The sequence below is a fragment of the Tupaia chinensis genome, unplaced genomic scaffold, assembly GCF_000334495.1.
Source record: "Tupaia chinensis unplaced genomic scaffold, TupChi_1.0 Scaffold000380_1, whole genome shotgun sequence".
Taxonomy (NCBI): Eukaryota; Metazoa; Chordata; class Mammalia; order Scandentia; family Tupaiidae; genus Tupaia; species Tupaia belangeri.
In genome coordinates this window covers 754,019-769,690 of record NW_006159882.1, presented here as the reverse complement: position 1 = coordinate 769,690, position 15,672 = coordinate 754,019, and positions in this window count along the sequence as shown.

Genomic DNA, 15,672 nt, shown 5'->3' with positions numbered 1-15,672 from the left:
GTAAATGTATCTAATCTCTCTAATATCTTTTTTTCATTTATCTATTTATTTCCTTCATGAGAGAGAGAGATGATGAGAGAGAGGCCCCCCAGTAGGCCCTGGCCCCAGCAAACCTGGTTCGTCAGCCCCTGTGCATGCACCCAGCATGTACATTAAGACCTCAGAACATGGGTGGGAGCCGCACACATGGCTTCCACATTGTGGTGCATTGCATTACTGCTGTACCAAGTGGCTGGGCCATTATCATTTTCATTTTTAAGTCCAAAGGTACTTAGCATCTAGTAGGGGCTCAGTAAATAATCCTGATAGTGTAGTACAAGAAAGTTTTTAGGTCTTAACTCATACAAAAAAATATTTTTTAATTTGCAGGGGTCCCATAGGTTCCGTATTTTAACAACATACATACTGCTGATGTTTAAATAGCAATAAGGGTTTGATGATTACATGAAGATTCTGTTGATGCATATGCCTAAGGTTTTATGATTCTAGAATAATGATGTAATTTTTCCTAGAGAGAATCTGAAAAAAATCTCATCTTCATATTAACTCTTAAATATAGATATTAACTAAACATTATATATTTTTAGGGAAAAAATGGCATAATACTTCAAGTAAATTTTTTATTACTCAAAATATTATAGTTCAGAAGTCAAAATTTGAAGTTCTAACTGAAAAAAATTGAGAATTTGAAAGGAAAAAGTATATAGAAATTATCTGAAATCAGGTTTAATCTCATGGTAAAATTTAGAAATACATAGAAAGCCAACATTAATCACAGGGTTGATTAATAAGTGGCCATTTCAGCTTTGAGTTTTGTAGATAAAATAATTTTAATTATTTTTGGAACAAGTTATTCCTTTTTAATAAATGATATATTTATAGAAATTGGCAATAAACCAAAAGAAGTAATATTTAAAATTAATTGAATATCCTAAAATGAAGAGACTGACATCATCTATTGTCAAAAAACTAACCTGTTAAGGGACCAGCAGTTAGCATAATGGCTATGTTGTTGGACTCCCATGTAGTCAACCGCGGTTCGAGTCTCGGACCTGGTGACTTAAACTCACGCCGGGCGCGTGTGCGTGCAGGTCCAAGATCCTGAGAGGAGAATGGAGGAGAAGGGATTGCGGCATGGCCATCCCCCCCTGGGAGGTGATTTCTCGCTTTCTGTCTCTCTGTCTCTGTCTTTCTGGCAAGTGAATGCGTCCTATAGCAAAAACCTCTCCAAAAAAAAAAAAAAAAAGACCTGTTAAAAACCAACAGCTAACATTATACTGAATGTGGAAAAGCTAAAAGGTTTCCTGCTAAAAACAGGTACTAGGCAAGGCAACCCACTTTCTCCACTACTCTTTAATATAGTACTGGAAGTCTTAGCTAATGCAATCAGAGAAGAGAACAATATAAAAGACATTCGAATAGGCAAAGAAGTGTTGAAAATATCTTTATTCACAAATGACATGATGGTATACTTAGAAGACCCAAAGGTCTCTATGAAAAAACTCCTTGAAGTAATAAGTGAATACAATGAAGTGGCAGGATACAAAATCAGTATCCAAAAATCTATAGCATTTCTATATATGAACAAGTTGAATGAAGTAGAGCTGAAGAAAGTAATCCCTTTCACCATAGCCACGAGATGCATAAGATACCTAGGGATAAACCTAACTAAGGAAGTCAAAGATCTTTATAAAGAAAACTATAAAAATATTTAAAAGATATTGAAAGTGACATCAAAAAGTAGGAGGACATCCCATGTCCTGGATTGGAAGAATTAATATAATCAAAATGGCAATTTTACCCAAATTAATTTACATGTTTAATGCAATCCCAATCCAGTACCAGAAACATTCTTCACAGATCTAGAAAAGACAATCATAGAATTTGTCTGGAATCAAAAAAGACCTCGTATTGCAGAAGCAATCCTGTGCAAGAAGAATGGAGTGGGAAGCACATCACTCCCTGATCCCAAGATATACTATAAAGCTGTGATCAACAAAACAGCATGGTATTGGCACAAAAACAGACATGTTGACCAATGGAAAAGAATAGATACCCCAGAAATAACCCCCAAAGCTTACAGAAAATTGATTTTTGACAAAGAATATCAGTCAATCCATTGGGAAAAGGAAAACCTCTTTAGTAAATGGTGCTAAAAAACTGGGTATCCACCTGCAGAAAGATGAAACTGAATCCCCATCTTTCACTATTAATAAAAATCAACTAAAAATGGATCAAAGATCTGAACCTAAGACCTCAAACAATAAAACTACTGGTGGGAAATGCTGGGGAAACTCTGGGAGACATTGGAGTAGGCAATGTCTTAAATAAGACTCCCAAAGCACAGGCAACAATCCCTAAAATAGACAAGTGGGACTATATCAGACTAAGAAGTTTCTGCACAGCAAAAATAGAGTAAAACGTGTGAATCAACAACCCTTAGAATGGGAAAATATTTTTGTTAAATATGCCTCAGACAAGGGACTAATAATCAGAATACACAGGGAACTCAAATGTTTTATGCTAACAAAAAAAAAGATTAACCCAATTAAAATATGGTCAACAATGAAAAATGAAAGATAAAACTGAATCACTGTAAGGAAGACATGAACAGCCAAAAAGCATATGACAAAATGCTCACATCCCTCATCATGCAGATTAAAACCACAATGAGATACCACCTAACCCCTGTCAGAGTGGCAAAGATTAAAAAATACAAAATTGATAAGTGTTGGCAGAGATGTGGTGAAAGGGGAACTCTTCTACACTGTTGGTGGGAATGTAAACTGGTTCAGCCACTATGGAGAACAAAATGGAGGTTCCTTAAAGATCTACAAATAGAACTACCATTTGATCCAGCAATTCCACTTCTGGGTATCGACCCAAAGGACAGGAGAACAGTCAGAAAGTGCTTGCACCATTATTCACCATCACCAAGACATGGAACTAACCTAAATGTCCACAAACAGATGAATGGATTGAAAAAGTGTGGCATATATACCCTGTGGAATACTACTCAGCCATAAAAAAACAACAACAAGATCCTGGCATTTGATAAAAAGTGCTCGGATATGAAGGATCTATTGCTGAATAAAGCAAGCCAGGATATGAAAGAAAGATATGGTATGTATCCACTTAATATGTACCAACTATCTGCCTCTATGGTAGAGAGAGAAATATTGAAGTACATAAAAGCAGTGAAAATAGTTAACGAGGACAAGACAGTGTGGAATGGTGTGTGGGGGAGAAGAGAAGAATATAGAGAAGATAGCAAGAGAACAAATAGAGAGGCATGACACTAGTAGGACACAGACATGTTTTATTACCTGTCGATGATGACGTGTATAGTATTCTCAACTAGATTGGTCTGAGAAGTATTTCATGTTGGGTAAAGTCTTTTTACAAGCAAAATGATAAATAGTGATTGAATGGTTAAAAAAATAATTTGAGTAATAATAATAATAATCTGGAAAAAAATGAAAAGCTATTGGATGATGATGGGTATTTTAATGTCTCTGTACTGACTGATATGAATGGTATTCCTTCTGGAAAAAGAAATATTATACACTGTAATGTTATATACGATTCAATGTAATATAAACAAGATTATGATAATAATAAAAAAATTAAAAACTTTTAAAAAAGATATTACCATTAAAAAACTATTAAATTACTACCACTCAAGAGAAATTATCTACTCGATGAAATTGATGTTAAAAGAAAATATACTTTTCAGTATGAAATTAATAATACAGAAAGTTTTATAATGTATAAAATCAACTAGAGCTTTTCAAAGTGCACCATTTAGAATAACAGGTTAACTCCATGAATCCCGGTGAAATTCAAGAAGTTGATCTACTGTAGTAAGATTTTTATTTCATAATGGAATACCTGGAATTTCTTTATTCATATATATATTTAAAAAAACTGTATATTAAGTAATCGAGTTGAGAGGACCAGCAAGTTGCATGGTGGTTAAGGCACTGGCATCTCACATGGCTGGCCACAGTTTGAGACATAGATTAGACGCCTTGAAAATCACCCAGGCATGTGCATATGTGCCCAAAATCCTGAAAAAAAAAATGGAAGAGAAGATTATCGCATGGCCATTCCCCTTAGGGTGTGATTTATCACTTTTTCTCTCTCTAGCTCTCTGGCAAGCACACATGCCCTATGGCAAATATCCTTAAATAAAAAAAGATAGAAAAGTTGAAATACAAGGAGATTTCAAAAAGTTTCTGAGGTAAGGGAATTAGAGTACAATTTATTTAGCTGTAAAAATAATTTTGAAACCAATGATGACACATTTTTTGTAAACTTTTTGAATACCTCTTCACATATACATTGCATACATAATTATTTTTACTAAAAAATTCTTATGCAGTATATTTATATTTATATGCAATATATTTATCCAAAAATATCTTCCACATTAAGCAATCAATACCAAGCACACAATTTAAGGAAAATATTAGGTTCAAATTTTCATGACAGTTTTTAAAATTGTTTTAAAATTAAGTTGAAACATATTAGTATGAAAAAGAATTGATTATGTATTATGTACATATATTATATACACATTATATACATATATGTATATACATATATACATATATACACACACACGTGTGTGTGTGTGTTAATGGCTTCAATGAATGTGGGTTTTTTTTGCATTTACCAACAATATGAAACTTTTTATAGTACTTAATAGTGGAAAGAAAGGAAATAATTCAGTGGCTTGAGTTTCTTCTTTAGAGCTAAAATTGGAAGTAAAAGAAGAAACATTTCCTGGGTTCTTGTCATTTCTGAGCATACCTAGCACACCCATGCATGCCAGTGATCCAAGCTGGCTGTAGGGGTGGATCTAAGCATGAGAACCATGTTAGAAGTGTCTGTCTCTCTTATGGAAGAAATAAGCAACCCTATGGTAAATTTAAAAAATAATAATAATTAAGTAAATAAAATAATTTTTTAAAACGAAGTCCAACTTCATTCACAATTAAATAATTAAAATAGGATAGTGATGGTTTTTGCCTAGTAGATTGGCAGTTTATCTTAAGTTTATTGATAACTAGGATGTGACAATATGGGACTCTCGTATTCTGTTGCTGAGCATAGAAATTAGTGTTACCTTGGGACCAGCAGTTAGCATAATGGCTATGTCGCTGGACTCCCACGTAGTCGACCACGGTTCGTGTCCCGGACCCGATGGCTTAAAACTCACTCCAGGCGCGTGTGCGTGCGTGCCCAAGATCCCGAGAGGAGAATGGAGGAGAAGGGATTGCAGCGTGACCATCCCCCCTGGGGGGTGATTTCTCGCTTTCTGTCTCTCTGTCTCTGTCTGTCTGGCGAGCGCACACGCACCCTATAGCGAAAACCTCTCCAAAAAAAAAAAAAGAAATTTGTGTTACCTTTTAGATATTTGGCCTTCTATCAAGATTTAAAATGTATGTACTTGTAGACTGAGAAAATCTACTACAAGAATTTGCAACGTGTTTACACAAATATCTGTACACACACACACATAAAGTTACAGCAGCTAATAATATAAAACAGACAACCAACATGCCAACCAATAAAAGACTGGTGAACTAATAGGTGGTATATCTAAACAACTGAACACCTTCAATTGCTTTCTAACAATGAGTGACATTGGGGACACAGTAACAGTGGCACCTGCTACTAAAACACTGCTCTGCAGTGTCAGTTCCCAGTCCAACCTAAAGTTCAGTTGCGATGGCATTTGTCTCTAATCCCTATGACTCAGGGAGACTGTGATGTGGCAAGACCCTGCCTAAAAAATAAAAGAGACATTGGGAAATGTACATTAGATTCATATAAATATACATCTATTTGGATAATTATTTACCAATAAATTTTAAAATCAATTTAAAGAAAACTATCTCTGGTCTATAAAAAAATGGATAAAACTTGGTTAAGTCATGTTAGAGGAGTATAGGTTTGAGGTTCTTATCCACACAGAGGACACTTGGCACATCCATGTGTGCTTGCAAGCCAAGCTAGAAGTGGGGGGTGGATCTCAGCCTGAAAATCCTTTTGGGGTATCTGTCTGTCTCTCACTCATGGAAGAAACACAGAAAAAATAATATGTGAAAAAATGTCCAATTTTATTCACAATTGTAGTAAGGAATTTTTCAGTATTCTTTTTGAATTGTTTCAATATTCTAAATATATTTAATTACTTTTATAGTTTTTTATATAAAACAATCTATTATCTAGATAGATATTATAGCTTTTTTTTTTCCCTTTTCACCTTTGAAAATCTACCTCCAAAAGATTTTTTAGAGCCCAGCCTCAGCAGTGCAGCTGGTAGCAGACTGGACTGTGAAGCTGGAATCCATGAGCTGACCACAGTTTAAATCACCAGCCCAGGTGGCCTGAAAGCACACAGGTGTAAATTTAGGTGCTGAAGATTCTGGCAGGCTGGAAGGCTGGAGAAGAGAGATTTTAGTATGGCCGAGCATGTGAAAAGTGCTTCTTTCTCTCTTCTTTCATGTGTATGTATGTATTCCATCTTGGAGAAAGCAAAAAGGTTTATAAAAATACCAAACCTTGAGCCAAGAGATGGTGTGGTGACTAAGGTATTGAATCCCCCATGGCCAATTGCATAGTTCAAGTCCAGAGCCCACAGTTTAAAAAGCCCTGTGGATACTTGTGCATATGTGCCCCAAATCCTAAGAAGAAAATGAGGGAGAAAGGACTGTGGCATAGCCATCCTCCCTAGGGGGCTGATTTCTCATTTTCCTCTGTCTGTGTGTCTCTCTCTCTGTCTCTCTCTAGTGAGCACACATGCCATATAGCAAAAAAAAAAAGAGAAAAAAGAAAGAAACAAAGAAAATATCATATATTATGTATGAACATACACATGTGAAAAAAGAATAATTGAGAGCCAAAAAGATTATATCTATCTATCTAAAGTCAAATATTTCATATATTTTTACATATATGTGTGTGTATGTGTGTGTGTGTGTGTGTGTGTGTGTGTGTGTGTGTATCAACAGTCTTGGAACATGTGCCAACAGACCTTGAAATTACGAAACAGTGCCATCAGTACGTTATCTGATTTTTCCATTTAAAAATGCTTGTAACTGGGGACCAGCAGGCAGCATGATGGTTAGGGTGCTGGACAGTCCCATATGGCCAACCATAGTTCGAGTCCTGGACCTGGTGGCTTGCTTTCTCACTTTCTCTCTCTCTTCTCTCTTCTCTCTTCTCTCTTCTCTTTTCTCTCTCTCTCTCTCTCTCTCTCTCTCTCTCCTCTCTCCTCTCTCCTCTCTCCTCTTTTCTCTCTCTCTCTCTCTCTCTCTCTCTCTCTCTCTCTCTCTCCCTCTCTCTCTCTCTCTGTCTCTATTTGGTCTAATTAAAATAAATGAATGAATAAATAAATAATTCTTTTAAAAAATGCTTGTAACTGACATGTTCCTGTTTATCCTGGGGCTTGAAATACGTCTACATCTTTTTTAGTATTTAAGGCAATAGGTTTCCAAGTCTCCATCCCTCAAATTAAAGAGACACTACAAAACAGTGATCTAAGAATGCAGATCTAAGGCTGACCAGATCCCACGCGGTCCACAGAATTTGCCTCCTTGTCCTTTAGGCTTGAAAAACAAGCCAGGAGCATGGTGCCCAGCATCCTGAGGGGAAGGAGAATTGAAGGAAACAGAATTGCAATGTTACTGGGCCCTGCTTGGGGTGGGGTGTTTTCTACCTCTCTCTCTCTCTCTCTCTCTCTCTCTCTCTCTCTCTCTCATGCACACACCCTTTAGCATTTGTTTTAAGTTAAATTAAAAAGTAAAATAGGGGACCATCAGTTGGCGTAATGGCTATGTCACTAGACTCCCACGTAGGCGACCATGATTCGAGTCCTGGACCTGGTGACTTAAACCCACTCCGGGCCCTTGTGCGTGCATGCCCAAGATCCCAAGAGGAGAATGAAGAAGGGATTGCAGCATGAACATGCCCCTTGTGGGGGGGGGATTTCTCACTTTCTGTCTCTTTAGGTGGGTTATTTCTCACTTTCTGTCTCTTTGTCTCTCTCTGTCTTTCTGGTGAGTGCACATGCCCTATAGCAAAAGCCTCTCCCCACCCTTACCCCCCCAAAAAAAAGAGGGAAAAAAAGACAAAATAGAAAAGAATGCATATTTGAGATTCAGCTTTGCTCTGTTTGAATTTTATTTCTTCCCTTTACTAAATTTGGGTTTTGGCAAGTCACTTATTTTCTCTGTGTTTTTGTTTCTCTTCTGTAAAGTGAAGATTTCCTACCTTGGATTTTGATGTTGTAAGGATAACATGAGTTAATTTAAGTCAAACCCTTCAGAAGAGTACATTGCGGGAACCAGCAGTTAGCATAATGGCTATGTCGCTGGACTCCCATGTAGTCGACCACGGTTCGCGTCCTGGACCCAGTGGCTTAAAACTCATGCAGGGCACATGTGCGTGCGTGCCCAAGATCCCAAGAGGAGAATGGAGGAGAAGGGATTGCGGCATGACCATCCCCCCTGGGGGGTGATTTCTCGCTTTCTGTCTCTATGTCTCTCTCTGTCTGTCTGGTGAGCGCACGCACCCTATAGCGAAAACCTCTCAAAAAAAAAGAAGAGTACATTGCTATGCAAACATTAGCCAAGGTTAGCATGCTTTCTTCAGATGTTCTCACAAACTCTCAGGGTTTCTTCTTCAGTTCATTTCAACCAGAGGTTGTTATCATCTATGGAAAGTATGGTTCATCATTCAAAGAACTCTATAATACTTTCTCAGCGCTGTTGCTGTCACCATCAGCAATAGAAGAATGCTTTCATTGAATAAATATTCATTAACTGCCTTTTATGTGCCAAGGAGTCTCTTAGAATGAGAACAGAGTGGTAAACAAAGTCCCTGCTTGCACAGAGCTTATAATTTATTGACCAAGCCTATAGTTAAAATCTAAATTGGGCAGTCACAAACTGAGGTCACCCAGCAAGTTGATGTTCTCTAAATTATTCTTATTTTTCAATGCTGTTGGATTAAAAAGCAATTGTCTGACAACTCTTCATCAGTGAAATGCCTTATCTCACTTTTATTTCTGTTTAAAATGCTTCTGTGGGCCAACTCTGTAACCTAGTAATTAAGGGATCTGGATTCCACATGGCTGACTGCAGTTCAAGTCCCAACTTTGGTGGCTTCAGAGACCCAATGGGCTCATGTGTACATGTGCCCAAAATTTCAACAGCATGGAGAGAAAGAATTGCAGTATGATCATGCCCTATTGGTTTCTTTCTTCCTCACTCACTTTCCCCTTCGCTTTCTGTCTCTAATAAGCATACCTGCGCTCTGGCAATCTTACCCTCCTCCTCCCCCCAAAAAAAAGGAAATTAAAATATTTCATGTTATAAAACTAAGAAAATAATATTTCATGTATGACTATGTGTGTAATTGTGCATGTGTGCATTAGAAAATATATAATCAATAGTGTGTGTTAAATAACATTGTCTATGCAAGTAACAAAGTAAAAAAAAGCTTCAAATTTATTAATTTTTCTCTTATTTAGTATTTAAATGTAAATTCCTTAATTCTAAATTTTCACTCACAAAAAACGTCTTAAGAAGCTAAAACATTTAAATGTACCTAGAGATTAATAAAGGTAAAGAGTTTCTAATAAACCCAAAAATCCTAAACTTGAGCACAAATGTTTACATATATAGGTTTCTTCCTAAGAAATATAAACACATTTTACTCTTTTCCTATGGCATATATCCTTAAAAAACTGATTCTACATGCCAGTGATATAGTTTCACAGAATTCAAGAGAGAAACAAGGCTGATAAGAAAACCTATAACTCTAGCCCAGCCAAGTAATTTCATAATTCATTACCATAGAACAATGAAGGATACAAAATATCAATGCATAGTTGTGCCTAAGCAAACACATTCTACAGAAAGAAAATTTTCAGTTTCATAAGAGAGAAAACCCCAAGCAAAGGAAACAAGGAGTCTAACTATTCGCTAAATTAAAAAGTCTTTCTGAGTATGACCAGTCAAAGATTACTTACATGCTTATAGAGTCTTGCAATCTTTTCCCAAGGAGGGTTACATTTCCCACTCAAATACGGAAGAAATACAGAACTGCATTTTCCTGGAAAACAGTACATTCAGTACAGTGATTCAGTACATTCTACTGCTTCAAATGAGAGTTACTTCAACACAGATTCATTTTCGTTTATTCTACATATTTCAAGACAAGTGTTTTTCATAGTCATAGTTTAGAACTTGCTCCTATGGCAAGAAATATTGGCAATAGAAATCTGAAATTATGTAAAATGTGCTGTTTCTGAACCCCAAGTTTATATGCCAATATAATATAAAGGGCCTTCTAAAAGTTCATGCAAAATGTGTATTGCAAAAAAATTGTGCATTGATTACAAAAATATTTTGCACCAAAATATATTCATCTTTGATTCATTTTCCTTAAACTTTTTGAAGCTTTTTCAAATATATTTATTAATTCAATATATTAAATATTTACCATATTGTAAACACAGTGCTACATATAGCAGTGTATAAAACACACATGAACATACCCTCATGTGGCCTGAAGTATTTTAGTGTACAAAATGAACACATTTATAAATACATAATTATAATTTCTATGGATTTAATGACTATAATAAAGAACCAAAAAGAAGAGGCTCATTTCTGACTGAGTGACAGAAAAAAAAGTCTAGGAAGAGGAGTACTTGAAAATGAGCAGCTTTTCAGCAAACTGAGGTGGCAGGGCATGTGTGAAGACCTGGGGCAGGGAAATTGTCTCACTTGTGGATCTCATTTGTAGTCAGTGGTTGAAACTTTATGAAAAATTAGGAGAATTCAAGCTAAAAGTGCAGAATGGTGTAGGAACCATTCCATTCAGGTCCTTGACGCTAATCATTTTAATCATGGGAAATAACATTTACATATTTATGATATAAATAATTACAACAGAGAGAGTTTCAAAGAAAGCAAGAGTCTTTAGCAAAGATCAAGTTTCTAGACCTATATAATTTTATGAAACTTGCTAAGTACTACAAATTGATGTTTTCTATTTATTCAAATAAATTTACTATTGTCTACTTGTTACGTATCAGACAATTTGTCATACTTTTCACATTACATGAGTACTTGATGCAGTGTACGTACTCATTAAGGATATATGCTCGGTGGTGATGGTCATGTTGCAGTTAAAATTTTTTTACCTACTGATAGTTCCTTACCCACCACCACTGCAAGTACCATCCACAGGACTCTTACAATTTGTCAATTTCCATAGAAGCTTTCCCACACCATTTATGAGTTGTTTATTAAGTATTAAACATCTCTTCTTTTACTGACATTTCATATTTCCCACAAGTAATTTATCCCCAATAGCCCACACGAACCAAAATCCTCTTCTTTAGTACTCAGCTCTCAAGAAATGCATTCCACCTACCTGCTGCCATCTAAGTATTTGCCTAGAGACATCTCAACTTCCATGGCCAAGACAAGCATGGCAAGCATAATGGACAAAATTAGCAATAAATTAAAATACCTAATTTTTATACCCAACCCAATTGACACATAACAATATCTAAAAGGTTCAGTGAACACTGGAGATTGTGGACAATTAGGGACATGCAATCTATCCAAAGTGTGAATCCTCTCCTCACCACTATCCAATATTTTTTGAAGGAATGAAGTTTTAGTGTTAATAAATTTCTAGTTTACCAAATTAGTCTGGAAATCTGTATTTTGATATGAATTCACCCAATGTTTCATATTATTCAATTAACAACACATGTATTGTTAATTTTTAGACTTTGTTAGTAGTTAAGGTTTTGACCACTGTAAGACTTTTGGCTGGCATGATGAGGTGAATAATTATGATCTCATAAATAATATCAAAGAATAAACTAAGTTAAGCAACAATATAATCCATGAAATCTCTTCTTAATGTTAAAACAGCCTAAAAATGTATCATATTTAATCTATTTGTCCCAAATCTAGAAATGTACTTCTCTACAAAAAAAATCCTATAAAAATTTTTGGCAAGTAACCATTCTCAAACATTCCATTGTGCCTAAACACTTGTCGCAGGGTTAAAAAGTCTTAAATATACAAATAATCACTCATTTATTTATTTGACAAACACAATGCGTCAAAAAATGTGTTTGAGGTTGGCATTGAATGAGATACAAGACAAAATTCTTGTCCTCACAAGGCTTGCAGTTGGTGGGTGGAGAATATAAAGTCAATGAGTGTATAAATGAATATAAAGTCAACATTATGTGTTAACTGATTAAAAATGAGAGAGTGCAGTGTGCTCTGAGACTATAGAGAAGGGATACATAACCCATTTGGGAGAGAAAAATGAGAAATTGACCAGAGAATATTACTTGTAAAAGTGTCTTACAGCAGAAAGATAAGTATGAATTGGCTAGGAGTGTGTAAAAAATGAGCATTTATAAAGACCCAGCAACTAGAAAGGCCATAATAATTTCATCAATGGCAAACAGAAAAAAAGAAAACTAAGAGACAGATAAAAGTGGAGTACAAGTCACACACAAAAGTAATAACTTCAAACAGCATGGCATTCAGTGAACTTTTGGAGTAATTATCAGCACAAGGATGCTAAACATTAATAATCAAGAAAAGTGGAGAGGATTTTTCTGAAACAATATTCTAGGCAACCATACATGGTAGAATAAGAGAGTATCAACAATAGGTTCTTCAAAAATTTCTGAAACCGGAAACCAGCAGATAGTGTAATGGCTATGTCGCTGGATTCCCACGTAGTCGACCGTGGTTCACGTCCCGGACCCGGTAGCTTAAAACTCACACCGGGCGTGTGTGCGTGCGTGCCCAAGATCCCAAGAAGAGAATAGAGGAGAAGGGATTGCGGCGTGATCATCCCCTCTGGGGGGTGATTTCTCACTTTCTGTCTCTATGTCTCTCTCTGTCTGTCTGGCGAGTGCACTCGCAAAAACCTCTCAAAAAAAAAAATTCTGAAACCAAGCACCGGTTTCTCATGTATACTATGTAGTAAGAATGACCACTTTTTCAGTGACACCTTGTACAAAAAGCACAGCATCTTTATTAGAAATGGATCACAATTTACATCAGGAAGGAGGAGGCTTTGTATATTCCACCAATATTGCAGACGGTCAACCTTGATATACCATTATCTATCTTTTTTCAAAACTCTCAAGAATCCTAATCTTCCCCGTGGAAATGCACATAACTATTGTGATTGATGATATGTTCTTCATTTTCTTCCTTCAAATATTACACGAAATCCTCTTCTAGCACTTATAGAAAGCACTTGAGTTCATAGGAAAGAATTGGCAGGAGAAATATAAAAAGGCACTCATACTTTGGTTATGTCTACTAGAACTAAAGAAGCCAGAAAAGGAAAGATTCTATGGAAACATGGTTAGATAAAAAATGATACAGAGGAGGACTTGGATGTCAACTGCAGAGATGACCTGATGAGGCAGGCAACAAAGTAATAGCTATATGGATCCTAAAGAAGACAGCCCAGAAAGACAGTAGTGGAGAAATGAAGAATAGGTTTACAGGGAATTGTGACATGAGCTTGATCTATATACAGTGATTTAGATATCTTCCAGTATGTGCCCATTAAGAGTCTTTTTACTTATAAACCTAATTTGAACTGGCTTACATGAAATAATTTATTGGTTCACATAACTGAGAGGTCCAATGGGTATATTGAGCTTTAGACATAGCAGGAGTTCAGAAGTTCAAATGATGTAATTGAAACCAGATTTTTCCCTTTTTACCACTCAGCTCTGGCTTCTAGTTTGCTGGCTTCAATTGCTAGGCACAGCCTGTTGACTTTGACAGCTTTCAAATACTCACACGGTAGCAAGATGTTTAATTTTTATTCTAAAAAGTAAGAGATTCTTTCTTGGGATTTTTTAGTAAATGATTCATTGTGTCTCACTAACTCTGATTGGATGTCATGTACAAACCTAAAGCAATCATTGTGACTCAAGGCAAGTGATGCTCAGATTATAGCTCAAGGCAAGGCTCCAAAAAAAAATGAGCTGAGAATAGGAAGAGAAAAACAAAACCCATATGATGGTGAAAGGGGTGCCAAGATGATCATTACACTGGGCTTTACCAGGGTATACAACAATGAAACACTATATGTACTTAGAATGAATAATGGAAACAAGAAGCATTAAAAATAAGAGAAAATTGGGGTAAAATATATTTTATCTACAAAGTTCTAGAATTGCAAAACACAATAAAATAATATTTCACAAGTTTATATTCAAGTCATGGATTTAGTCTTTCTTTTGCATACATTCTGCAAACATATTTGCAAAAAAGACATTCTAACAATGTTTTCCTCTACAACTACAACTGGATATTCATCGTGTCATACCTTGTTCTAAGCCACTAGACATCAAGTGGTATTGAAACAAAACATAAATATTTAAATAAGTTATACCGAATACTCTTCTAGAACATTGTTTTTTCACCTAAAGAATGATGTAACAGAACCACAATAGTTTTAAAGGACACATAAATAACTGATGGACGTGGGGGGAAAATTAAACATAAAGAATTATACACTTTTGTTTGGATAAAATATGACTGCAAATGCACTAGTAAAGTCTTTAACTCATAAAAGATATAAGAGAGCAAATATATATTTAACAGGTATAAATCAAGAGTGTTTTTTAAAAAAGTGTGTGTAGTATAAGAGAGAACAAGTTAAACATCACTCTAATTTGTAAAATTAATTTAAAGTGATGAATTTACACTTAAGGATATCCATTGAAATAAGAGCCCATTAAAATTAGAGCCAAATAGGGGACAGCAAGTGATGTGGTAGTTAAGGTACTGGACTCCAACATTGCCAACCATGATTTGAGTCCCAGATCTGGCAGCTCGAGAGTCATGTTGGGTTCATTTGTGTGGGCATGACCTAAATCCCAGGAGGAGAAGGGACTGCAGTGTGGCCATCTCCCCTGGTGAGTGACTTCTCACTTTTCCTCTCACTATATCTCTGTCTCTTTCCTGTGAGTGCATGTGTCCTATGGCCAAAACCTGGGGAAAAAAATTAGAGTAAAATAAAAATAAATTGTACTTACTAAACAAAGCCCAGACCATTTTTTTAATTATGAATTATAGTCATTAAGTCAAAGTAGCAAGGAGAGAAATTTAAGAATTTCATAAATAACTTTTTATGATTTCTTATTCACATTTAATCATTGCACATCTGAATAGCACACAATATGACTTTTCAAATTATTCATGCAGTACAAGACAATTAAACAAAGTCTAGTACCATGTACATCATCTTCCATAGAGAACTTCATATTTTTGTGTCTGTTAGGTATTTCTTCCCTTTATCTCACCCCCTACTGTATACCTTCTCCTCATAAAGTCTCTAGTATCTACCCTTGACTCCTTGCTATTATAGCTTTGGATCCTTTAGTTTCTGCCAGAGTGCAGACATTGGGCATATATTGAACAGGGATATACATTATTTGTCTTTCAAAATCTGCCTTACTTTGCTTAGCATTAAGCATGCCAAATTCATCCACTTGGAATCAAATTATAGTACCATGTTCTTTAATTACATGTTCATTGAGGCTAGCAAGTGGTGTGGCAGTTGAGGCACTGGACTCCCACA